Source organism: Moschus berezovskii, chromosome 2 (genome assembly GCF_049115385.1).
Source record: "Moschus berezovskii isolate FMDL1 chromosome 2, NW_MosBer_1.0, whole genome shotgun sequence".
In the NCBI taxonomy this organism is placed as follows: Eukaryota; Metazoa; Chordata; class Mammalia; order Artiodactyla; family Moschidae; genus Moschus; species Moschus berezovskii.
Window position 1 is genome coordinate 84,949,882 of NC_142461.1, and position 27,619 is coordinate 84,977,500.

At 40.0% G+C, this 27,619-nt stretch overlaps 1 long non-coding RNA gene across 1 annotated transcript in view; it reads left to right on the top strand.

Moving 5' to 3' along the window:
- Positions 1–1,780: 1,780 nt before the first annotated feature.
- LOC148778557 (uncharacterized) overlaps positions 1,781–27,619 on the top strand; it is a 108,707-nt gene continuing 82,868 nt past the window's right edge. The window contains exons 1-2 of the long non-coding RNA XR_016035551.1: positions 1,781–2,253; positions 3,965–4,028. This is a non-coding gene — a long non-coding RNA (uncharacterized LOC148778557). The remainder of the gene's footprint in view (positions 2,254–3,964; positions 4,029–27,619) is intronic.

Here is a 27,619-nt window from a genome sequence, read left to right on the forward strand (position 1 = left end):
TATTATTGGATTCTCAGTTCTGATGAGTCAGCACTGTTAGATGTTGACCAAATTAGACTTTCAAGAACAATGGCACTGCTCTCATCAAATAGCAGTCTTTCTTGCCGATATGGGCTATTATTTCCACACGGTTACAGTGTGGTGTGTTCACACGTGGGGTACTCATCAGATAGGGTTCCTTTGCTTTTGCAGGATTGGTCTTCATTGAGCTTTACGTGCTCAATCAACTTTGAAACCATGTGTAAAAGCCCCAGCCTTCAAAATGCAAAAAAAGAATCCTTTATCTTTTCTAAACAGTTCAACCTGTGCTTTCTCTTTGCCAAATAATTCAAGAAACCAGAAAGATCATGTTGGCTAATGAAAATGGTATCACATTTTTCTACACCAGTCAACCTCTCTCGAACAGTTTTGTAAAAGATAAGATATGGAAAATACTATTGGGGCTCAACTGGTAAAGAATCTGCCTGCAATGCGGGAAAACCTGGGTTTGATCCCTGGGCTGGGAAGATCCCCTGGAGAAGAGAAAGGCTACCCACACCAGTATTTTGGCCTATACAGTCCATGGGATCACAAAGAGTCGGACATGACTGAACAACTTTCACTTTCACTGTTGGGATACCTGGTTCCGAGACCATGAGAATGTGATGCTGATTTTTCCTGGGAAAAAGCAGGAACACATTATTCAACACATTATTGACTGTCCACTTTGTGTCAGGGGTTATCCTGTTGCAGGTACTATAGATAAAAATGTAAACATGAAATCATGGTCTTCACAGGGTTTACTTTCTAGAAAAGAAGACAGGAATAAAACAAGTAATTCAATAAATATTTAGAATAATATCAGCTCATGATTTCTATAGGTGCTTTATATGGCCAGTAAAATTCAAATGCTTTAAATCTCAGCAAAAAGTGAGGGAAATAAGGCTTACTTATCTCAAGAGCAATATTGAGTTTAATAAAATAAAGCTTTTTATAGGACATCTTTAATACAGCAACTGCTTATTAGGAGCCCATGCACAGATTTCATATTTTAGGTTCAGTTATAAATTCTACTTCATCATCATAACACTTTCCAGCACCTCATACTCAGTCTGAATTGAAACGATCAGAGGTTGCATCATTGCTGACTATTCTGGGCACATTTAGTTGTGAGCCAGCCCATAGAAAAAGCAACTGACAATCTTTTTGAGGCTTCATCTATCACAATTATTAGTGATTAACAAGAGTCTGTTTTTTTCTTTATTATGTTATGATTATGCTGCTGCTAAGTCACTTCAGTCGTGTCCGACTCTGTGTGACCCCAGAGATGGCAGCCCACCAGGCTCCCCCGTTCATGGTATTCTCCAAGCAAGAACACTGGAATGGGTTGCCATGATTATAAATATGAACAAATAAAATATAGTGTTAACTGAAATCCTAATGCAACAAATCTCAGCATTTGGCTTTTGTCCCCCCTGAAAAACACTTGGTGAATGATATTCACAAGTGGGACAACATTACACAGACCCTTAAGGATTTATGTGATCCCTGGGACGTTAGTATACCTCCACTTTCTTCTTATTCACTCAAGAATGCAAATGGGAATATCAGTGAGTGAGGATGAAATTCTTACAGGAATAACTTTGAATCCTCCATTTGAATTTATTTTTAAGTAAATCCGTTGACAACAATTATTAATCACAAAGTACTTGTGAACCACTTCCCAAAGAATCACAAGTGTGTATGCCACAACAGTGCACTTAGAACCACTGACCCAGCTAGATTGAATTCTTCTAAAGTTATTCATACATAATCATATGTGATCTGAATTTTTAGAAATTCATTATGTAGCTAAATACCAATACCCAAAGCCAACCGGTGCCATAATTTAAGCACTTAATTTGCCTTATTACTCTCATTTTCTCCTACTTGGCTTCCTTTTTCTCTTCTATATGAAAGATTTGACCATGGAAGAGGGCAGGGCAGCTGGTTAGCTCCCCTGACAGCAGATACTTTCCTTTCCGGCAGTCGCCGTGTCTTTCAGCCCACCACTGACAAGATGTTGATATGTGGAAATAGTACCTCAAGTCGACTGTTCCTGCAGCCAGGCTGCTAGTAGTCAGTCCCACGGAAAGCTTAGCGGTCTCTGCCAGGTCCTCTGGTCCACAGATGTCTCAGGAGCCCCCGCCCTTTTGGTTTGTTGCAGTGGGATTTGCAAATGATCAGCCAGTGCACCAGTGTTGTAACCGACCTTAAGGTGGACTTCCACGAAAGGTAGGAAACTTGTTGGCTTCAGAAAAAGAAAAAAAATTTAAGTTTGATACACTCAAAAATATTTAGAAAGAATTCCTTCCATTATGATTCAGGTGGTAACATTTTGTTCTTTCTGTGAATGAATACTTTGTTTATTTTGGGGTGAATGTGGTTTTACATACCCTAAGTTTAACTAGAAATCCTTCTGCAAACTGAAAGCACACTTTCCTTCTCATTAAATTTCATTTTACCAAAAGAAAGATCTAAGTATAACTGTAACAAGATCTAAGCAGAGCTGTAAACCAGAAGTACAGGACTGCCTTGTAAACAGTACAACATGAGAACACTTGGGAAGGTCTGTCTCTCCATTCTGACTTGATATGTAATTGCTGTGTGAAGTCGAATCTATACATCAGGTTGGTTGCTTAAACACAAATAGCATTACTGTGTAGCCTTGCTTGGAGGAGTTCTTTTAATTATTGTGAGATGGGAACGTTCAATAGAAAATGAAATCATTAGATATAATTTCTGTAATGTGACTGCTCTTTGATAGGCAGCATTGTTGGAGCTTTATTTTTCCACATTTTAATGAATATGTGAAAACTTTCTAGAACTGGACAGCTATTGGCATTAAGAAAAGTCTTGACCTAAAGGCCAATTTAAAAAATTCAACAAGGGAGGGACAGTATAAGAGAAGAAAAAAAGAAAAATAAATAAGAGAAAATAAGACAGAATGCAAAGAAGCAAAAACTGAACAAGAAGAGAAGCAGGGGAGGGAGAAAGAAAGAGTAGAGAGAATTGAAGAAAATATAGAAGTTAGGGAAATTGACAGTGCAGTTGCTTAAACACACTGAACTTTCAGAGTGGATCAGCAAAATGTCAGAAAGCTCAGGTGTTTGTGAAACTGTGATACATTGGAAAAATTCACACTCTTAAATGAGCCTCAGATTCTCACTTCTACCTGCATGATACAGAAATACACTTTTGGTCTGCCAGACTATAATCAAAAAGATGCCAAAATAAGGGCACGGCATGGAAGTCTTGTAAGAGCCTTCTCTCTTGTGTGTCTCTTGTATTGAATCATATAATTTGTACTTTTACATTTATCTGCTATTAATAGGGCAGATTGGTTGTATATTTTGATTGAATAATTTTAAGAACATGCCACTATTTATGAGGAAAGTATTTTTAAAACACTATAGAAATTCAGTGTTCATTTTTTCCTGGAGAAGTTTCAAGGTTAAATATTCAGATCCTGTTCATGATCCTAGGAACTGGAAGTCAGCAGAAGGCTGAGATAATGATGCAGAACTAGAAAAAGGGAATCCACTTACATGAAGTCTACAATATAGGTCTTATGACAGCCTAGGAGGCTGCAGAAGAGGACATAAAATTAAAGAAAATATTTGATACCCTTTTACCATGCAGATGTAAAACGACAAACTTAGCAGCCATGTTTCAGATTAACTGTATTATAGGAGCGTTTGCTTCATGAAAGTACCATTTACAAAAGGACATGCCATATCTGAATGTCTGGAAGAGAAAATCATCCTATTACTTAGAAACTTACTTTATACTGAAAATCTTTGGTTCCACTTTAAATGTTTTTGTTAATGGAGAAAACATTAGAGAAAACTTTTCCATCTCATATTAGTTTGTATTCACCACATGGTTAGAAATTAAGATTTCTAAGATCTTTGCCTAACACATGCACTTTTTCTTTTTCCACAAGTATAAATGATTTATTCTTTTGGATCTACGTTCGTCAGTCTTGAAATGGAGAAAATATAGAAATTGTAAGTATTATGGATTTGCTTGTCTGCATTCTATTATAAAGCAATCCTTGCCCACATTTAAAGATGTATTTAAAGAGAATTTAAATATAAACAGATTCATATGCATGTGCATACAGAAAGGAAGAAAGGAAAAAGGAGGAAATGTTATGAGATTTCCTTTCTAATTTTTTTCCACAAAGCACCCCTTCTTACATGACTAGTGTTTGGACTGTTCTTTCTTAAATGGATATTTGTTGTCTCTTACCAGTGTAGTACACTAAGGGCAAATGATGCTGCCTTTACCATATTTGTGAATTTTTTCCTTGGGGTTTGTTCCTGCTTAACCACGAAGCTCCTATAGTGGCAATCTGTTGGTTGCTCACACTGTCCAAAAGTAGTGAAGTCCAGATGCTGGAAGGAAGCAGAAATTTAGGATCAAGGTGGATGCTGTTAGACCAGGGGCCCCTGACCAGGCTTCAGGGTTGGGAAGGAGGGCAAAAAGGAAGGGGTGCTTTCCTCCTTTTGCTCTGGTGTGTTCATACCTTTCTACACAGTGTATTCACTTCTAATATTTCAAGGCACATGTCAATCCTCTGAGGGCTGAGTAATATGATTACTCTCTTGTGACACATTATTGTTATTCACCTATGCAAGTTTTGACAAAAATCCCCCATTACTCCTTCATTAAATAATGACAAACTGACGGTTAGTTCTGTATCATCACTTCAATTTCTTCATGAAAAAATGGCCTCCTTTCTCTTTAGTTTGTGAGTACCCAGGCCAATATCAAGCCGTATCTTATTATACAAAGTCATCTGGCTTGGGCTGCTTATTCTGAACACCATTTCGGTCTGTGCAGCTCAGACTACAGGCATTGTTTCCCTGTGTTGCTATAAATGGCAGAACAAGGTAACTGAATATGTCAATCTCCTGGTTCTAGCTCTTTGCCAAATCTGCTCTGAGATTTAGCCAAACACCCTCACCAGCTTATAGAATACTCGCCTTTGCTAAGTAAAGTCCTACTGTCCCTTTCAGTCTTATTCTCTTTTAAACCAATACACAAATCACAGCTGGCTCACAGACGTGATAAGCATTTCACTTTGCATGTCAAAGATCGCTGAGTTCTGTGAAGGGCATCGGGACCCTGGCATTCCAAGAACTTCCCTGTGGAGGGTTACAAAAGTCTGGCTACAGTCAGTGCTGTGTCCTAACCCTGAGCATGAGTGTCACATCTCGGGAACAGGTGCTGAGACCAAAGACCGAAACCGGCTATAAACTCTATCAGCCTTTTTCATGAGATATCAATAATTTTAGGCAGAATGGAGGAAAATGTTGAGATTCACTGAACTGACAAATGTTAAAGAAGTGGGGAAAGTAACTGAGTGATTTACGCATGGATCTGTCATCAATGGAGCTATAGATCAGATGGCGACGTGATCGTTTTTAGCTCAGCCCTGGTTGTCCTCTGCTCAGACGCACCAAATGAAGTGCCTATTTGCTGACTAGAAATTCACAGTTGAGGTCCACCGATGATGCAGTGCAAAGAAGCCTGTTCTGTTCCTCTGCTCAAGAGTAAGCCATGCCAACCTTCACCTTTAAATAGCTCCACATTTAATTCTGCTGTATTTAGAAATAAATTTCAGTCATAGTTCACTAATAACTTGTTCTCACCTAGAAAGAAAGAGAAGAAAAAGATTTAGCAATCAGGAACTCTTCACCAAAAAAAAAAAAAAGAGGACAACTCACTACCAGGTTGCAATATAAAAGACAGATTTTCCTCAAGGGAAAATCATAATATACTTGTTATAACAAAAATACACTAAAAATTTTAAAAGGTGAAACTATTGTTCTATTTGATATAAAACCTTAAGAACTAATGGATTAACTTAAGCAAACAGAGAAGAAGAAAAAAAAAAAACTGAATCCAAAGAAGGTACAGTAGCTACTTTCTTGAAAACATAACAATCTTTTCGTTCCTGCCATTTGTCTGAATTCTTCCTTCGGGCAAGCTGGACAGCTGCACTAGTGGTTTTTTAGTCATGGGTTGTAAGCCCCACCTGGCTAGATTTGTTTAGCAGACAGCTGGCAGAATTAAATAAAAAGAATGGGATGCAAAATGCTTCCCCCAAAAAAGCTGAGAGAATACTTTCTGGATGTTTTAGCCTTTTGGTGGTTTATGGTTCTCTATTTTTTTTTTTCTTGCTATATTTTTTTTCTTGCTATATCCACATACTATTTACTATATGTGAATATATCTTGTAGATATTTTCTCTCAATTATAACACCACGGCTGAGGTATAAATGCAGCATAAATGTAAGCATCAAGTAAGCATGTCTTGAATGACTTTTTTTAAAATTAGGAATTTGCAGTTTATAGGTCCCAAAGTATGACATCAGTTTTAAATTAGTATTTTTTTATTTGTACATTTTCTTTGTTACTTTTTAAAGTCCATAAAATAGAGTTTCTTCATCTGGAATGTTCTTTCTAGCTTAAAGATAAGAAGGAGTCTAAATTGTGGGAATGGCATCTTTCTGCATCTGTTTCTCTCACAAACCTATCAAATATCTAGTTTTTGGCATGACTGCTGGCTCTGACAGGGGGATGACATAAACCAGCTTTGTGGTTACATGTTTCACTTTTAATCTCATGGAAATAAAAATCAGCACTGAAATGTCCCTTTCCATGTGACAATTCGGGACTCTTTTCCAAAAGCCCAGGCAGAGGGGCGTTAACCTGGTGAAGCTTAACACACAGCACATGCAGAAATATCAGGCGTTTCTATGCTATAAGACAGGAGGCAGACCTGCCTCTAGTAGAGCTTTGTTCCCATCAGAAGTATGAACCACCAACAGTGGGAACCGTAAGACTCAGTGGCAGCAAGTCACCAAAGGATGACCAAAAATGCACCCCTGGGAAATGAAGAGAGAACTGGGAAACGAAGTAGCTCACTTAATAACCGCACATCTTTCTGTGTGTTTTGTCTCTTCCCATAAATGCGGCAGGACTGGTGGAATATTTCAACCATCATGGGCTTGCTACTTAGCACGAGGAGAATCCAGCTTTTCACTAAACACAGTAAATATAGTATGGAAGGCTCAAAAAAACCCAAATGGTTTGGACATGATCCTGATTGGAGAAACTCCATGAAAATAGATTCCAACTGCTTATAAATGAGCAAGGGGGAGGAGGGTGGATGCCGGTTTTAAAGACAGCATCTCAGAGAAGCACTGACATGGATGGCCCAGCATGCACCTTCAAGACGGCAATGATCTGCCAATATATCAAATGTAAAAGCACTATTCATGTAGCCCATGAAAATGTCCTGAATAGTAAGGACCAGGCCAGGAAACAAACTCTTTAATTAATTACCTAATACTTGCTTTCCAGAGCTAAAGCTGACTTGGCTCCTCTCCACCCAGTCTATGCATCTCTCCATGCAACGTAGACTTCATGGAGCCAGGCGTGATCTGTTCATTGCAGAGGCCTGATTCTCCCTAAGCACTGATATCAATATCATACATTTCAAATACAAGGGAGGCCTGGGCAGGCTTAATCCCCCAGGCACAAGGAAACTGAGCATGCTCTCTAGGGAGGCTGTTGGCATAGAGCAAAAGACTGTGTTACTGTATATGCTTTCAGATGGTTAGCAAAATGGGTCCCCATCAAAGACTCAGAAAACAGGCCTGGTGAGAAAGGAGGAGTGAGGTCACTCTAGGATTCTGTCTGACCCTTAAAGACAATCCAATCTTGGCTGTCATCTGACAGTGTTCTATTTAGTTTGATAGATACAATTACATCTATCTAGCCAGATAATTACAGTACTGCACATCTTCCATGTATCAGTGGCTTAGCAGAATTAAAAGCTATAAAATCCTTTTGTATGTGCTAGGCGGCTTTCCTTTTCTTCCCTAAGACAGATTTCCTCTCTCCCTCTCCCCCTGCTCAAGAAAAAGAAAAGGGAAAGAAGTCCCTATAAATGGTAGATTCTGATTCTGAATTACTTTGTAGATGTTTCGTATGAATCTATCAAATCTGTACCGGATCAACTTGCATCTCAGCCAACTTCTTTTCTAAAGAAAATTGATTCTTGTTTACTTCTTTCTGTAAAGGGAATCATGATGAATTTTAATAGGATAACCCCCTACTGTTAGAAAATCTCCCTCCTTTGGCTATGGGAGCTTTGAAATTCGTAAATCAGAAATAAGCCTGTATTTTTTAAAAATATTGTTTTAGACAAAAATAAAAGATCTCTACAAGTTTCTAGCTCACCCTTAATAATTGCTCAACAGTCATATTTTTTCCTGTTTTCATCACCCCAATGAACAGTACATTTTCCCCATACTTTGTTAAGAGACCTTATAATTGCAAAACTGACTTTCAATTTTTAACAGAATCACCTACCACCAAGTAATACTTCATTTCTGGATGAAAATTAGTACTGTCCCTTACTATTTTAAGGGCTTCCCTACTGGATCAGCTGGTAAAGAATCTGCCTGCAATGCAAGAGACCTGGGTTTGATCCCTGGGTTGAGAGGATCAACTGGAGAAGGGAATGGCTATCCACTCCAGTATTCTGACCCGGAGAACTCCGCGGACTATTCCATGGGATCACAAAGAGTCAGACACGACTGAGCGACTTTCACTTACTATTTTAACATACATCAACATTTAGCTACAGATGATGTAGACTGCTTAGTAAAATGAATCATCCTGGGAGAGAAAAAAAAATAGTTCTCTAAATGTTGATGCTATTCATTGAAATCTATGAAAGAGTTTGTAATTTTGGATACAGGCAAATGTATTTCTAAGGATTACCATAGTTTAGATCTCATAGATATTATTCAAGATATTATAATATCTCATATTTGACAACAGAAAATGTATTGTTATTTTCTGAATCAAGAGATACTACCTATTCTTGGGAATATCATTTCTTTTTTTATTTTCTAGAGTTAAATTTATAACACAATAGAAGACTACAAATTTCTTCCAACACCTGGAGTATCAAGTCACTAATTTTACTAATCCATTAAATGTATGTTTTCTACTCTTAAGGGACAAAAGAAACCTGTGGATTCTGTATATTTACCCAGGGATCACTTTCCTGGTGGTGAAATGTAACCAGCTTCTTTGTGGAATGGAGCAATCACTGATCACTGGCTGCCAGTAACACTATGCTATGATGTGTAGAGGGGAAAATGAAGGCTAGCTCATCCCAAGGAAACTAAAGGGGAATTTTAGATCAACAGAATGCAATTATCCAAGTTGTAATTATCCAAGGACACCAAAAGCAAACTCTAAAGGTGGGTGAATTGAAAAGCATTGCTCCTCAGTTGCAGGACAAGCAACCACGTTCTTGACAAGACTGGTGCTTCTTCTATTTGTTTGTCTTTGTTTTGCAAATACTGCTGACCAAGGATTGGTCACTGGCACAGGAAATGTAGTGTGTAGACATTTGATCAAAATTGGGCCATCAGATCTACTAACAGACATCCTACACTCTTCAGCAATCTAACAAGTGAAAGAAGATGTTTTTAGAATCTGTTTCAAGATACCATGCTGTTGTTGACCAGATTTTCAGGAAGACTCTAATTCCCAGCCCCTCTTGCATCTAAGGGGGAACACATGACTGGGTTCTGGCCAATGGGATGTAGGCAGAATTTTATACTCCTCTTCTAGCCAGGCCATAAAACATCCCACTTTATCTCTCTCTCTCATACACACACACACACTCTTATCCATCTTGAAATGAAATACTCGATGATGGTAGATTAAAGGAGGTTGAATCCCTGAGTCCCTAGGTCCCTGCTTGGAGACTAGTTGCCTAGAAGAGTCAATCTAGCTGGGTCAGACAATGCCATGAACTAGAGACAAACTTTCATTGCACTGAGATTTGGGAGTTTTTGTTACAGCACCTAGAGATAACTTGACTAATCTAAAGTCCATGATACAAATGGAATTTCTTTGAATTCTAGAATTGAGAAAGTTCAAAAGTTACTCCATAAAGCAAGGAAATTATAAGATGTACATTTTTGTACATTTTTCATTCATTGTTTGTGAGACTGTAAAATTTATACTAGTGTTCTGAGGGGGAAATAAGCAAAATATATTAACCTGTAAGAACTTAACACAATTATGATTTGACCTAAATAATTCCACTGCTAGAAACTATTCTCAGGGAAAAATCAAAAGTAGTGGAAATTTTTGGTCCTGAGCATTGGTTGTGACAAAAAAAATTATATAATACTAATTTCAACAACAAAAGGACATTTTAATAAACTTTGATTACATCTTTATAAGGAAAAATTAAACAGTCAATAATTGTACATCCAGTGAATACTTTCAGTTCAGTTCAGTCGCTTGGTCATGTCTGACGCTTTGCGACCCCATGAACCACAGTACGCCAGGCCTCCCTGTCCATCACCAACTCCCGGAGTTCACTCAAACTCATGTCCATCGAGTCAGTGATGTCATCCAGCCATCTCATTCTCTGTCGTCCCCGTCTCCTCCTACCCCCAATCCCTGCCAGCATCAGACTCTTTTCCAGTGAGTCAAATCGTCGCATGAGGTGGCCAAAGTATTGGAGTTTCAGCTTTAGCATAAGTCCTTCCAATGAACACCCAGGATTGATCTCCTTTAAAGTGAATACTTTAGTCAATGATTTATTCAATAATCTAATATTTATTGAGCACCTATTACGTGCTAGCATTTATTCTAGATGCTGAGGGTATAGCAAGGTACAACATACAAAAAGTTTTCTGTTCTTGCAATATGTCTCTTTTGGTGGGTGAGACAACATATAATAAATGAATTAATCAAAAATAAAATAATTGACATTAGCAACAAACTGGAAAAATATTCCACTGAGAGTTGTTAAGTAAAAATATCTAACATGCAGGAACTATACATACAACACACACACAGGCACATCAACACACACATACAGACTTAGAAAAAGCAATCGAGAGAGAAAAATAGTAAAATTCTAACATATGCATTTGCAAGTTTTCTAATCATGAGCAACTCAAAGTCCATGAAACATATAAATTAGTTGCACTGCAGATGTATGAATTTGAAATATTAAGCGTACATCCCCAGTGTGGAGGAAGCAATTTACATATAGTACAAATGTAATTGGGCAACCAACCAGCAGCCACTTCTCTAGATGATTTTATTGTTATAAATCAAGTAACATTCTGAAAAGTGATTTAAATTATTTAAAACAAAACACTATTTCTTTTTCAAAAATTCTCGAAAAGAAAGGGTGATGGATTTGGATAGAAACCAGCCACTACTGCTGATAACAGAAGTGCCAAGAACAGAAGTCTAGAACAGTAATGGAGCGATGGTGCTGGTGGAAGCTGGGGGCTTGATAAGTGGGTTCATCATTTCCCTACCCAGGAAGTAACACAAAGTAACTCATAAAACTTTTTCAGCTTGAATGCCAGAGAATGAGAAAACTACTCATCAAGTGAAAAATTCAAGTGCTCTAAAATGGACTCTTACATTTTCCATTATAATTTATTCTATTTTTCAGAGACAACTTATATGGTATGGTGGAATGGGTTCATACATCAATTTTTCAAGTGCTCAGTATGTCCACTCACAAGTGTTGCGTGTCTACCGTATGTTGTACTGTCAACAGTGATTATTTCTGGTTTGGGGAATTTAGGATTATTTTTGTTTTAGTCTTCATACATTTCTGCTTTCTTAAAAATGTTTTAAGGAGAGTACGGCTTGCTTTGAAAATTAAATAAAAACAAAAATAAACACGCACGTACATATATACATCAACATGAAAGCACACTGCTGTCTCTTTGCTCATTAGGATTGTAAATGAGAACATTTTAGCCCATGACTGAGACTCCCAGCTTCCACTGTAAGACCATATTGCAGATGAGAGTACCATTAACTGTTTTAAATTGTCTGCCGTAATGACCCCGATAGTTTATCACCTGGTAGGTGAGCTTAGGTATTAGGCTCCATGCCAAGCCCCTTACATACACATAAGTTACAAAGACACTGGGGGCCCTGAAAGGGTGATCCTCATCTCCAACAAGATCTATTCACTTTCATTCCTCCATCATTCACTAGAACCCCACACCTTCAAATGAAGTCCATAGAGCAGCTACATTTCAGAAGCAGCAATATTTCTGTAGAGATCGAAAGGAAAGCTTGTTCTTAGCTAATCTCATTGAAAAATCTCCAGGCCTTATGCACACAGGCAGAAGGGTCTGCAGTCCTGGATGGATCCCACCAGAACTAACTCTTTTGGCAACCGTGAGTAGCTCTGAATCAGAAGGCTGGAAGGAATCTAAGACATCTAGTCCATCACCCTGCCTCCAGGCAATTTTCCAGGCAGATGGGTATTTATCCTGTTCTTAAAGCTCTCCACTGATCTGAGGGAAAAAGACAAGGGTATTTATATCCATGACGTTTTCTTACCAAATGTGTAATATTTGCCACCTACACCATCTGCAGCAGTTCAGAAGGTAGTAAGATTGAAAGTTAAACTCATTGATCTCGAGGAAGATAATGAAATAAAAATATTTTGCATTATATAATTGCCCTCAAAGATTTTGATGAAGAATTTATAAAATTCATCAGTGTTCAGGGCAAAGAATGAAGCCCTTGCTCGACAATGGACAATCATTTCAATTTTCAGAATGCAGACAGGAAAAACTCAATTGTTCACTTAGTGTGATTCTATACAAGTTAAGACCAAAGACATAAGCTTACTCTCTGAGGAGGTCATTTAGCTGTGTTTTGTTCCATGGCTTTTAACCACATTCTTAGTCACAAATATTTTAAGAGAATATGAATAAATTATCAAAATTTATATTTTATTGGGATGAGGAGGGGATCCTTTCTCTGTCCCTCCAGTAATGAGCACCATCATTTTTCTACATGAAATAAACCTAATTGTTTGTTTAGAGTTTGGATACAGAAATGAAGTTTGAAGATCTCCTGGCTAGATTATATAAAGTGAAAGTGAAGTAGTTCAGTCGTGTCCGACTCTTTGCAACCCCGTGGACTGTAGCCTACCAGGCTCCTCCCTCCATGGGATTCTCCAGGCAAGAATACTAGGGTGGGTTGCTATTTCCTTCTTCAGGGGATCTTCCCAACCCAGGGATTGAACCCGGGTCTCCCGCATTGCAGGCAGACACTTTAACTTCTGAGCCACCAGGGAAGCCCCCTAGATTATAAAGAACTGCCCAAATCACAATCCCTTAATCCTTTTATCCACCTACCCTACTTCTTCAGATTTTAGAACTTGAGCTATTTGAGATTCAGTGGGTCACTCTCCTTGATGTTCCATGTGTTAACCATGCTCAGCAAGCAACCTCTAGTGATTTTATCGCCAACCCCAGGTTTGTTCCTCTGATATCCTTTTTCTTGAACTGGTCTCAGCATAACAATGCAACTACTGAGGTTTTATCCTTTTCTTCTGCTGCTTGGGTGTGATGCCATTTCTACCCAGACAAGGTTCAGAGATCCCAGAGACCACTATTGACCTCTGTGTGCAGGATCAGGCCAGTAAAGATGAGATCTATAAGAAACCACACGATAAGGAGAAGTCTACAACAAACCATAGATAACACACTTTCAGTATCCAGCTCTTAATGCCAGGTGTCATATAAATGGCTTCACCCTTAAATATTCCTTGGAATCATTGCCAGAGGTATTGGAGGCAGTGAAGTCTGTTTCTTTAGGAAAACTCTTGGTCAAAATCTATGTTTCACTGGGAGTAAGTCTGGTATTCAGAGCTCACCTGCGAATGGCTTCAGCCCGAATCTTATGGAAGTAACCATGATTTCAGACATGAATCACTAAAAAGAATGAGTTTTATAGGATTTATTCTCCCTGATACAGAAAGGTAGTGAAAATGGAACTTTAGTTATCTTCAGTTCAGTTCAGTCGTTCAGTCGCTCAGTCGTGTCCGACTCTTAGTATGCTTAAAAAGGTGCAAGTTTTGGCAAAACTTTTCTGCCCATGAGTCACCTTTTGTTTCTAGTAAGCAAAGAGAATTAAGTAGGAAAGAATCAACTGTGATAGCAGGAAAGAGAATCACTCAGTAGTCTAGAAAGCAGAGTCTTAGCCGAGTGCTGCCACTTGCGACTGCATTAAAGCGGTACATCACTCTAGAGCATTTCTAAGATAATCCAAGTCCAGAAAAACCTGGCCATGTGGCAAACTGGAAGCTCTCCATGGATGATGGAGTGAACCAAGACTGCTGACCATTCTGTGCTGCCTGTGGAGAGAGTGCCCAAGACCATTCCAAGCTGGCATGACTCTCTGAAATTTCTGATCAAAATGTGAGATGGGCAACACGTTTTCTGGGGGAAAGTCATTCTCAGCATCTAGCAGGACCTGAGCTGTTATTCAAAGAGGTCAATGGACAAAGTAATAGATACAGTTAGCTCCAGTCCACTGGCAGGATCTGAGGAAAGGGGAAGGACCGGGTGAGAGATAAGCTGGGCTCCGTTCCCATAGGGGAATGACGAAGGGAACCAGGACTGAGGAAGCCACCCTGTTCACTGCTAGATCAGAAAACAAGGCAGACATAAAGGTAGTAAAGAGGCTAAGCCCTGCTCAGTTCCCATAGATGTCAGAGAACATCACCTACCACACGTGTACTGTAGGAGGTGATATTTCCAGCATATCTGATTTGCCTCTTATAAGAACTCTCAGAGGTTGCCGTTGCTACCAAAACTGGATCCCCTGACACAGAGTTCTTTGGCTAAATATACAGCTTGGAAGATGTCACAGGCTATCACCACTCACCCTGCCCTCATCAGAATCATCACACGCACTCAAAGCACTGAGACATCCTGTATTAAAAGAAACCATTTTCATGTACTTATTAATCCAGAATTTCCAATGAAATCAGAAACATTTACAGTCTTCTTTCTGACCCAGTGTTCTAAAGAATGAACTCGGAAAAGATGGCGATGTTAGAAGCCATTAGTGAAATAGTGATGCTTAAGTCTGGATTAGTGGGAAATCTACCAAAACAACTATGCTGTGTGGGTGAAGGTATAAATTTCTAACATGATATAGATCACAGATGGGGGATATGTTGGGCTTTATAAAGAAATTACCAAGTTAATAAATGAATAGGAAAAAGTAGAACGAATTTTCATTTGGTGGGGAGGGGACAATGAATTCCTTCTGCCCAAATAGACCTGTAGCTTTGCCAGGATGAGCTTCCCTTGTGATCGTGAACTCATGGAGTACTTGCTCTATGAGTGTCTTTTTCTGCTGGCTCCTTCCAAGTAGAGAGTATTCTTCCTACAGGGACCAATGGAGTTTCTACCACCTCTTCATCCCCAAGTGACCAGACCTGGTATCACTGCCTCTATGCAAGACTTAAGTCCTGGGCAGTTGAGTTGAAAAACTTTTTAGGGTGGGAGAGGAGGCAAGCTGGTCTCATTGGAAATTCTGGATTGAAAAACAAAACAAACAAAAAACATTTTAATACGGAGCTTTTCAGGGTCTTAAGTGTGCTAATGTGCACTGCAGGTTTCTATGAAGAGGTCAAAAAAAACAGACATACTCTATAGCATTTTGCAAGCGGTAAAGTTTCTTTGCCAACAAAGGTCCATCTAGTCAAGGCTATGGTTTTTCCCATGGATGTGAGAGTTGGACTGTGAAGAAAGCTGATCACCGAAGAATTGATGCTTTTGAACTGTGGTGTTGGAGAAGACTCTTGAGAGTCCCTTGGACTGCAAGGAGATCCAACCAGTCCATTCTAAAGGAGATCAATCCTGGGTGTTCATTGGAAGGACTGATGCTAAAGCTGAAACTGCAATACTTTGGCCACCTCATGCGACGAGTTGACTCACTGGAAAAGACTCTGATGCTAGGAAAGGTTGGGGGCGGGAGGAGAAGGGGACGGCAGAGAATGAGATGGCTGGATGGCATCACCGACTCTGTGGACATGAGTTTGAGTGAACTCCGGGAGTTTGTGATGGACAGGGAGGCCTGGCGTGCTGTGATTCATGGGGTCGCCAAGAGTCGAACACGACTGAGCGACTGAACTGAACTGAACTGAACTGAAGGATTTCCCTGGCAGTCCAGAGTTTGCCTTCCAGTGCAGGGGACACAGGTTCAATCCCTGGTCAGGGAACTAAGATCCCACATTCCAAGAGTCAAATAAGCCTCAGCATTGCAACTACAGAGAAGGTCAAGAGCCACAACAAAAGATCTAACATGCTGCAATGAAGACCCAAGTGCCACAACTAAGACCCGACACAGCCAAATAAATAAAATAAACAAAAAAAAAAAAATTAAAAAAAGAATAAATGAGGCTATCAGAGTGAAAGTCCCCAGCAGAGTCCCAGGTAGCAGAGCTTCACAAAACTGATGCTCCTGAATAACCTGCAGGTATTGCAGGGACATTATGATGCCGATTTTGTGAATAGGGAAATAGATTCAGAGGAGCTGGGTGACTTGTCTTCAGTCAAACAGCCAAGCCTGTGGCTTCAGCCTCCAAATCCCAAAAGCTTTGCCTAGGCCACTGCTTCTGGTCCCCAGGCAGCTCTTACCCCATAACTGCATTGTTCCCTGACATCCCTGGTGGCTCAGATGGTAAAGAATCTGCCTGCCAATGTGGGAGACCAGGGTTTGATCCCTGGGTTGGGAAGATTCCCTAGAGAAGGAAATGCCAACCCACTCCAGTATTCTTGCCTGGAGAATCCCATGGACAAAGGAGCCTGGCAGGTTACATACAGTCCATAGGATCACAAAAGAGTCAGACACGACTGACTAACACACACACACACACACACACACACACACACACATTGTTCCCTACTGTGATGTCACATCCACCCAGAAGTCAACTCCGTCAAAGCACTCTGCATAAACCAAGTGGAGACTCAAATTTGTGAATTTAACTCTCTGGAGAACTGGTGATCAGAAAACATGTGCTATCCAATTTTTCCCACACATGCCACTTCTTAGCTGACCTATCACTGGGGGCTGATGCAGTGTGGTCTGTTTGAGGCCAATAATCATATCACCATTGTAATGAGTGGCAAATCCTATGTAATTTACACATTAAAAGGAGGCTGAGATGCATGGAAAAACCCAGCCCCCATTTGTTTAATGAAATTAAAGCTCTTAGCCAAATACTGGTGCTGAAAAAGAGATGTTTGTGAAGGGATCTCCCCGGCACTCTCGCCCTGCCTCTGAAGAAGAGGGTGAGTGTTCTTTATTCATGATCCCGCCTCTACCTAAATCACTCCCACAATGGGGGCCTCTAAACCAAGGGCCCTTGTCTGGAAGCATGATTTACGCAGAGCTGAGGCCAAGCAGGGCTTACAAAGGCATTATGACTAGTTATTTTCAATGACAATTGAAGAGAAAAAGAAAGCAGCAGAGATGTTCTGTGACTTGGCAGGCAAAGCATTAAACCGCCCCAGCCTCCTCCCCCAAATGGTACAAAAGAAAGTTCTGAGCCATACCTGATAAAGCAATTATTTTAGTATATTTTTCTTATTCAGTGGTAACTGGATATCATCATAAAATAAGTGTGAATGACACAGCACTTGGAGCCAGCACACTGAGCCTGAGCTCTGGAGTGAAAAATTGGTCCCATGACAAGGCAAGAAGAGGTGACTGGCTCCTCCATTCGATGACTGTCCACATTCCCTGTGAGGTCCCCATGACTTTGAAATTCGCCCTCGTCTGGGAACCAGCCATGTTGACATGTGATAAAGCAAAACAAGACAAATATAATTGGGGCTCAGCCTGAAGGTCAAGAATCTATCATCAGAAAGTCAATTAGTCTATTGGGTGCTCTTGTTCAGTTCATGAATGGTAAATACAAAGAAATGTGGAAGATTTTGGTCTAAGAATATGAGTGAAGGTATTAAGGCAATAGTCTATGTAGAAGAATATACAGAGTATATAAGAAAACATCTAATATTCTTCAACTTCTCAAAGACAAACACATGTGCAAAAAGAAAAAAGTGCTCACACACACACACATGTTAACACCCACAACTCTGAAACAGAAAAAAAAAAGTGTGTGTTGAGAAGCACCATTCTCTACTTTCTTTACTCTGCACAAAACTTTCACAATCTGGAAACTGTATACTTTCAGTTTCATCTCCTACTATTCTCCTCACTATTTTCTAGCCACATCTTCCTTTCTATTCCTCAGTCACATCAGATACACTCTTGTTTCAATACATTCACCACCTATGATATTCCTCCCCAAGATCCTTATACAGTGAACTCTTTCTCAGCCAAGGAGATCTGTGTGGGTTCTAAGCATATCAGATCAAATATATCAAAACATACTCACATGAAATGGAATTTATAGAAAACAAGAACAATTGAGTTACAGTTGATTAGTTAAAATATTTTGTGTGTCTTTACATAAATAATTTTGATTTCAGTTTTGTAATAATCTTTTCATAGATTAATGAAAATAACATTCTTCAGATCCAAAATATTTTCATGGGCCCTTAAAAAACTCCTAGCCATAGGTATAATGCCTGCAGTAACTAATAAGAAGAAATAGTTCTGTCACCAATCAGGTTAAAGCTGAATACATCATTTATATTAAAGAGGTGTTTTCTAACTATCCTTTCCAAAATAGCCACCATCTCCGTGTTCAGTCTCTCTACCATGGTATACCTTTTATCATCTAAACTTATCCTGTGTTTAATGTTTACCATCTGCTTTCTAATCCTTGAATATAAACGAAATGACATCAGAGACACAAATGACTGCTTACTAATACATTGCCCAGCGCCTAGTACCTGGCACATAGTAGGTATTCAAGAAATGTTATATTGAATGAATGAATGAATAACTATGTGACTGAATGAATTCACACATACTCAGTTAATTCTATAATGACTGAGAATTAAATCTATCACTGACTTAACATGATAATTCTGATTTAGATTTGCATTTGCATAGGGTTCATAACTAAACTGTGGAGATTGCAGCAGTCCAATTCAAGATGCCACTTACAAAAGAATCTGGCATTACAGTGTAGGAGGTGGGGTAGTGGCTCAGTTTTAAATACTAACAAAAGAAATTCTTCCATCAGGAGAGCTTTAAAATCCCATTTTGTACCTGGATGTAATTTTAATTCCCCTGGAAAGGAGAAAGTCAACCAAGAGAACACGACCCAACTCCCAGAGTAGGTGGGCAGCAAACACAGCCAGAACTTAAATGTGCAGAGACTCTTGGAAGGAAGCAAAAACTTCCTATTAAAATAGATGTTTAAAATCTTGGCACGTAAAGTCTGTAGTTTCAGTAAGTGCACTAACAAAATCTAAGTTTAGCAACAAAAACATTTGAGTAAATATTGGACATCTTGGGTAGAGACTGTGGAACCCACTCATGAAGCTCCAAACCAGAAAAGCACGTAACAGTATCATCAGGCCCTAAGGAAGAAAAATGGAAGAGAGATATCATGGCCCACAGTGGTTGTAGTTTACATACGATTCCCATTACAGAAAGAGAGCTTTCACCATCTTCAACAAACCACTTGGTTTTTTATAAAACTTTTAGTTAAACAACATCTCGTGGAGTTGTACTAATCATATACCAGGGCCAAATGGAACTTATGAAATTGTTTGAGTTATAATTCTGGAAATGAAGAGTAGACAAAGAGAACGACTGCATAATTCTCACTGAAACAGTTTGTATGTTGTGTATTAGTTATCTTATTTGATTTTCTCAATAGCTTCATTATGTAGGTAAGCAATACATTGTCCCTGTTGTGAAGAAGCAGATCCTCAAGAGAGGTTAAATGCCTGTTTTGGTTAGGATAGGTTATGTTATGCTTCAACAACAAGCAATTACAAAAGAACCAAAAACAGTTTGTTTTTCCATCACACAAAGTTACACACAGGTTGGGTACCTCTCCACCGCAGCTTTTCTCTTTACAATGACTCTAGTTAGTTTCCAGGTAGTTTCTGCTTTGTGGCTCTAACACCTCAACAGGAGTCTGCCTTGTAGGTTGGAAAGGAGAGAAATGAAGAATTATATAGTTTTTCATTGACTTCCCTCAGAAGTAACACATACAATTTCTATGTATACTTCATTGGCCAGAACTAGTCAATCAATCCTACCTAAATCCAAGGTTTCTGGGAAGTATAGCTTTTCCTGTTCCCAAGAAAGAGGAATTTGGAATGGAATTTGTCTCTGTCACAATGCCTAAGATCGAACAGTGAATAAAGTGAAACAGTTAAAATTTGGCCCAGATCTGGTGCCAAGCCCAGTACACGTTCCATGACTCTATCTGATCTGGAAAGTAAGGCTTATGTTTTTTTTTCCTGTTTGTATTTTTTAAATGCAGCATATACCTGACATATGGAGATGCTCAAAATAGTTCTTCAAATTGAAGGACGGAAGAAAGAAAGCAAGGGAAGGAAGATGGGAGAGCATGAAAGAGGGAGAGAAGGAGGAGGAGGGGAGACCTCTGTTGCTTTTTAACTTCATAACTGATTGATTCTTTGATGGCTAGTAAACGACAGATACGATACAGTCATCACTTCCCATCCTTACAAATGTCTTCCGACAGCATTAAAATGAAAAAGTGTAGAGACCAGTATAGCCATTTTCAAGATTTGCCCCACACAACTTGCAAATATCCCCATCTATGAAAGAAAGTAGGGCTTCCCAGGTGATGCTAATGGTAAAGAACTTTCCTGCCAGTGCAGAAGGCATAGGAGATGAGGGGTTTGATTTCTGAGTTGGGAAGACCCCTTAGAGAAGGGAATGGCAGCCCACCCAGTATTCTTGCCTAGACAGTCCCAAGGGCAGAGAAGCCCGGCAGGCTTCAGCCCATAGGGTCACACAGAGTTGGACACGACTGAAGCAACTTAGCACACATGCATGCACACAAGAAAAAACTGTGGAGAGAGGAGATTTTAAAAAAGAAAAAAAAGATTACATGACTCTCATGAGGAGGAAACAGAGGCAGAAGGAATCTGTTTGGAATGTAAATTGGTGTGAGTAATACGCCTTGAGATCTTTGGTGGAAAAGTGTCATGTAAAGTAAGTGCTACAGCAAAATTATTTAATAATAAGAGTACTGTATTTCTTCTTTGTTGTACAATTTACAGCACAATCAAAAGACTGAGCTTTTACACAGCCCTTACAGGAAAAGCAAGACATGGACAAGCAGAAATAAATAGAGCATCTACCATTGATTGTCATGGATAGCACCAACTTATCGAGCTAAGACTTTATTAGTGTGCTACAGCTTAGATGATGATGGTCTTTTTATTGTTTTTGTGGTAACTCTTTATTTTAAGTATCTTATCATTATGAATTCATTTAGTATTGATTGCAATAGCACTGATCATAAAGAATTAATTTGGCATTACCATGAATGTCATATGCACTTACATAAGAGTTCGGCTGTAATTCAAAATTAATTAATATAGTAAAGTATTATTGCTTTTGCAGTTTTGCAGCCTTTTTAAATATATATAAAGGCTTTTTTTTTTTTCTTTTTTCACCAGATAGAACCTAGCAGAAAATCTACCTAAGGCTTTCTTCTTCAGAGTCCACTTCATTTAGTGATAAATGGGAAATCTACCTTTAAAAAAATTCCTTGTGTCTTTAAGCACTTGCGATCCCAGACCCAGAATCCAGTGTTACCAGAAGAGTGAAGGCATGAGTCCCAGAAAAACAATCATGTCTGCTGAGTGTTCCTACTTGCTTGGCATGGCTGGGGTGAGCAGTGTAATTGAGAGCTTACCTCTCCTCAGTGTCTTCTCTCACCGGGGACCATCCATCCTTGTCAGAGTGAAGGGCCCCCAGCAAAGGAACTCCATTTACTTATAATGATACTGAATTACCAGAAGGTGCAATTCAGGACACACTCCTAGCAAGCTGAGATTGTTGAATGTAGGTATTAGTAGGAATCCAGCAAGGTTCAGGGTCTAACTCAAATGTCACATGCCCGTGGCCTTCAGTTAAAATCTACTCAACTGTCTTCTGCTACTGTTGCCACTGCTGCTGCTGTTCCCAACATAATTATGGTGGCATCTGTAGACTCAGTGGGGTATTATGGGCAGGTGACTGACCTTACGCATATCTGGACTTACTACAAGACACCAATGTCTAAAAATAATCTCCTTTCTCTACCTCCTCAATGTTGAAGAAATCTTTGAGGCTTCTCATCATTCCTATTAAAATGTAGATATCATTTCATTTTCCCATTAGGGATTCATCATTAAGCAATCCAACACATAGAATCACTCCGACTGAACGAAATATTGGAGTTTTAAAAGAGATATGAGTTCTAAGGAGCAATCTGAAGCTAAGAGACTGTTTAGGAAGCAGATCATGCATAATGCACCACAATATACCCTAGGATCCCAGGGACCATGGAAGTTACTGAGAGGAGGCAGAGGAGTGCATACAACTGAAGTGAAATCTTAAAGACAAATTTCAGCTAAGGATGGTGCATGATTATTCAGAGAAGCAGGCAAGAGATCAGCTTGGGTGGCTTAGCCCATGGAGAGTCGTCAGAGAACAACTGGGTGCAAGGGAACTCACAGAGCCCTGGCGATAGCTGAGTGCTCCCTGATCTACAAGAGGTACCAACCAAAGGTGAAACTGAAGTAAAAGGTTGACAGCAAAACTTGATCTGGAGCAGAGTATAGGGCTGTGCCCCTGATGATGCAGTTAGCATCTAGGCAGGCAGGAAGGGCCCTAGTTAGAGCCCGGAGCCAAGGCAGGAGATAGAGGCAAGGCAGGACCATGTCAGACTCTCAGTAGAGCTACTTGTATTCTTCAAATGAGCTGTAACACAGTGAGCTGGAGATGCCAGATATAAAGAGACTAGTCCCAGAGTGAGGAGGGATTTCTGAGACTACTATTAATTTTATTTTTAGGATTCCTAAATCTGCTTTACTTAAAGCACCTTTGGCGCTATGAAAAATTAGATTCTTCTTGTCAAATAGATTGCACTTGTAGCTTTCAAAGGGACCCTTCGAGGAAACCCAGTGAAGTGAAATGAAATGAAAGTCGCTCAGTTGTGTCCAACTCTTTGAAAGCCCATGGACTATACAGTTCCTGGAATTCTCCAGGTCAAAATACTGGAGTAGGTAAACTTTCCCTTCTCCAGGGGATCTTCCCAAACCAGGGATCAAACCCAGGACTCCCGCAGTGCAGCCGAGCCAAAAGGGAAGCCCAGGCTGAAAGGCAAACCCAGTTTCAGACAGTCCTCCCAGCTGCCTCCTGCACTGCACGAGCTTGCCTTTCTTCTCATTTCCACTATGCTTTCTCCTGAAATCATAAGAATAGAAAGAAGCCACACCTTTCACTGGCCAAATCCTTCCTTATGGCTGTCCAAAAATGTAATTATCACCGTGCTCTTAGGCAGTAAACACCAACAGCTTTTTAGTTGGTTCCAAACCTTGATAGTATATTAAAAAGCAGAGACATTACTTTGCCAACCAAGGTCCGTCTAGTCAAGGCAATGGTTTTTCCCGTGGTCATGTATGGATGTGAGAGTTGGACTGTGAAGAAGGCTGACCGCCGAAGAATTGATGCTTTTGAACTGTGGTGCTGGAGAAGACTCTTGAGAGTCCCTTATACTGCAAGGAGATCCAACCAGTCCATTCTAGAGGAGATCAATCCTGGATGTTCATTGGAGGGACTGATGCTAAAGCTGAAACTGCAATACTTTGGCCACCTCATGCGACGAGTTGACTCACTGGAAAAGACTCTGATGCTGGGAAAGGTTGGGGGCGGGAGGAGAAGGGGACGACAGAGAATGAGATGGCTGGATGGCATCACCGACTCTGTGGACATGAGTTTGAGTGTACTCCGGGAGTTGGTGATGGATAGGGAGGCCTGGCGTGCTGTGATTCATGGGGTCGCGGAGAGTCGGACACGACTGAGCGACTGAACTGAACTGAACTGAAAGAGATTCTCAGGCTTCTCAGGTAGTGCTGGTTGTAAAGAACCTGCCAGCCAGTGCAGGAGAGGTAAGAGACTTGGGTGCGATTCCTGGGTCGGGAAGATCCCCTGGAGGAGGGCATGGCCACCCACTCCAGTATTCTTGCCTGGAGAATCCCATGGACAAAGGAGCCTTGCAGGCTTCAGTCCATGGGGTTGCAAAGTCAGACATAACTGAAGCGACTAGTGCATACACACACAAAGACAGTTCTACTCCTTTTCTCTGATATATGAAAATCTCTTATCGTTCTAATGCTGATATTTTCTTTAACAACACACTGCAATCAAATAAAACAGCTGCCAAATGGAAAATTCTGAAGTCCAGAATTCCCCTGTCACTCTCTATTAAAGATATTCAGGAAAGAGGAAGGCTGAAGGGACCTGAAGCAATTTGGTCCTTAATACCTTAAATTAACATGCTCTTTGGAGAAGGCAATGGCATCCCACTCCAGTACTCTTGCCTGGAAAATCCCATGGACGGAGGAGTCTGGTGGGCTGCAGTCCATGGGGTCATGACTGATCAACTTCACTTTCACTTTTCACTTTCATGCATTGGAGAAGGAAATGGCAACCCACTCTAGTGTTCTTGCCTGGAGAATCCCAGGGACAGGGGAGCCTGGTGGGCTTCTGTCTATGGGGTCACACAGAGTCGGATACAACTGAAACGACTTAGCAGCAGCAGCAGCAGCAGCATGCTCTTTGATGATGGATGTTTTAGAGTGTCTTCAGTAGCAGCGAAGCCCCCCCACCCCCACCCCCCCACCAAGCAAGGCAGATAAACACAAAGTTCAGCACCTCAAAGCGCCTATGCCAGCGTAAGCATTCACCCTTAAAAATTAGCAGAGGATGCCAGGGAGGTAAAATGGTGTTCTTTATTTGTGCTATGGGAAGCAATAATGGAGATTTACAGTTCTTCAATAGAGCATAGGATTTCCCAGAATGCTGACTAACGGAACCACTTGGAGGTTTATTGATGTTGTGGTGTATTGAAAACACAGGTTTATTAATAAATAGCTTCATGAGCATCTAAGAGGCAAAAGGAGGTAGCAAGTGACATGATGGCATGAAAAACAGGAAGACCGTGTGAAGAAAGCATGTGGCTTGAGAAATGTGACCAGGAGATTAACTGCGGGGATCAACTTAGAAACTTAAGCATTCAGGGAAAAGGTTCCAGTGGAGTCCACGTGAACAGGAGCCTTTTCCTTGTGTTTGCGGGTTTTAATAACCACAAATGTCTCCTAGCGTTTTCCCCGCTTAGGAAGACAATATCAGAGTGCTGGCATCGATTTCTTAAAATCATACTAGCAAAAGATAAACAAAGCTCAAGATATAGAAATATATTTTACGCTGAGAAAAGGGGGAAAAAAACCCACACTGAAACCCAATCCGCATTTTTCTTGGCTCACAGTAGCAGGCTGACTAGTTACCCAAAATGAGCTTACTGCAAAATCACTCTGTTCTCACCACAGGCACAATTTACCAACTGGGTGCAGCAGACACCGGGCTGGCTCCTGAACTCCTCTCCTCCAATTAGGCTGCACAACCTGTTACCATTTTGCCAGTGGACTCTATTTACTTAGGTTCTGCATAACTTGCCAAGTGCTCACTCTGTGGAATTCCCAGCAAAGAGAAAGAAACAATTTGGGGAAATTTTTGTTAACATCCTTTCTTTTAACTTTCCATAGCAGAGGGGAATGCATCAACGTGGAGCAGATGTGCTGAGACCAAATGCTCTCCTTCTCACGATTACAGTTGGTTATACCTGTGGATAGGCAAACTAATTCCACTGCAAGTATGCAAGAGAGGGTAGTACTAACGTACAATGTGTGGTCCTGGAGGCTTTGTTCCTGTGTAATAGGGTGCTTCGTTTCACAAGACCTGGCACGTTGAGAAGAAAACTGAAGCAAAACAGCAGTTGAAAGCGTGGGCTCTCTCTGCATGGCTTAGAGAGTGCCCTAGTTCTCAGCAATGTTGACATAAATAACCCGGAATTTCTTCTTTGGAATTGAGAGTAATGATTCTTTCTACTTCATGTGCTCAGCGACTTTGCACCCTATTGTTTTCCACCATTTGAAAACGCCCGAGGATGTCATTATAACTACATGTATCAATATGAAACCTTTACAAACAGTTGACTAAATGAGCGGTTATTATCTTTGTTTCTGAAAATAGTGTACCTTTTTACATCATTTATCAGTAACTAGGTGTAGTCGATTGCACTCTGGTATTGATCCCAATATCTATACCCGTCACAGACTACCTTTCCTCAAGGTCATCGTAAGGTCGGGTTATGATCAATATGAATTGACTGTCTGCAAATAAATTTATGTAGCTGACATAATTGCAAGTCATACCTTTTTCAAATTAAGGTGGACCATTTTATGAAGCATATGTGCTTGAAACATTAATGGTAACACCATCCGACTCTGCATAATGAACAAGTCTCACCGTAATTTACAAGTCCTCTTTGTATAACTGAAAGCTGTGTAAGCTCCCGGAGAACCATTTCTAAATAACACCTGCAGAGTTTCAAGCTTCGGGTTTAGCATGGATGCTAATTATGTTTTCTAAGCAAGGGTATTTCCTATGCAGCCCCTATGTGCATTTTGATTTTCCATTTTCAAGTCTCATTTCTATCATTGCTGTTTCAAAGTTCAGTGAGATATTTAGTCATCCTAATCAAAGGACTCCATTTGATATTGATAAAAATCAACTTTTTTAAGTAGAAACAGCATTATCAAAATGCAGAGTGGATTCCAACGCCATCACCCTACCATGGGCCCCTCGCATGGCAGGGAGACACACTTGTGATCAGCCTGCTAGCCACTGGATGTCACTGACGCTTACATAAATGGAGCTTAAGGGGCATTTATCTGACTGTAAAAATCATGACTTCAGTAGAAAGCAGTTTAGCTAGAAACATTTCACTCAGGCAATTTCTAATTTCAGAAAAATAGGCTCATAAAGCTCACAAAGGCGATACCCAACTTCAAGCGTGATTAGTTTCAGTTGTTTGTTTCAGCTTTAACTGGGATATGAATAAACAGCAAGTTTTGGGGGGTGCATTCCATTTTTGAGAGCAGCTGCCATTCTGCTTTTAAAGGAATACTACCCAATAGGGTTTGTGGCATCCTAAAATACTTCTTAGCCAGTCCACATCATACAGCAACGATTTAGGAAATCATTTTAATTCTACAATTATTGATGTTTTTGTCTACACAGTTGTCTTACATTTAAGTGTTTTCATGAGAAAACATTCTTATTTTAAAAATTAAAGGTTTTGTGAAGCAGTTAAAATAGACTTTTTTGCTATAATGATTTGGATTCAGATTTTAAACAAAAAAATAGGACTTTGTAAAGCACAATTACTGATGACAAGTTTCAGAAAAACATCATTGAATGTAAAATGGCTTCCACCATGAAATTTATTCTCAGATCAGATTGTGGCAGAACAATGTAATTTTTCTTGTCTATTTCGTAACTTCTCTTTCTGGGACATATCAGGGAAACCAATCAGATCTATCAGTAGATGGCCTATCGTGTAAATATGAAAAGATGTGATCGATTGGAAAGTTCTAACAAAATGAGGTTTTAGCTTTTGTCTTGAATATAGACACAAAGCAAATGTAGGATGTGAGTGGCTTGGAGAAAAGGCACTATATCA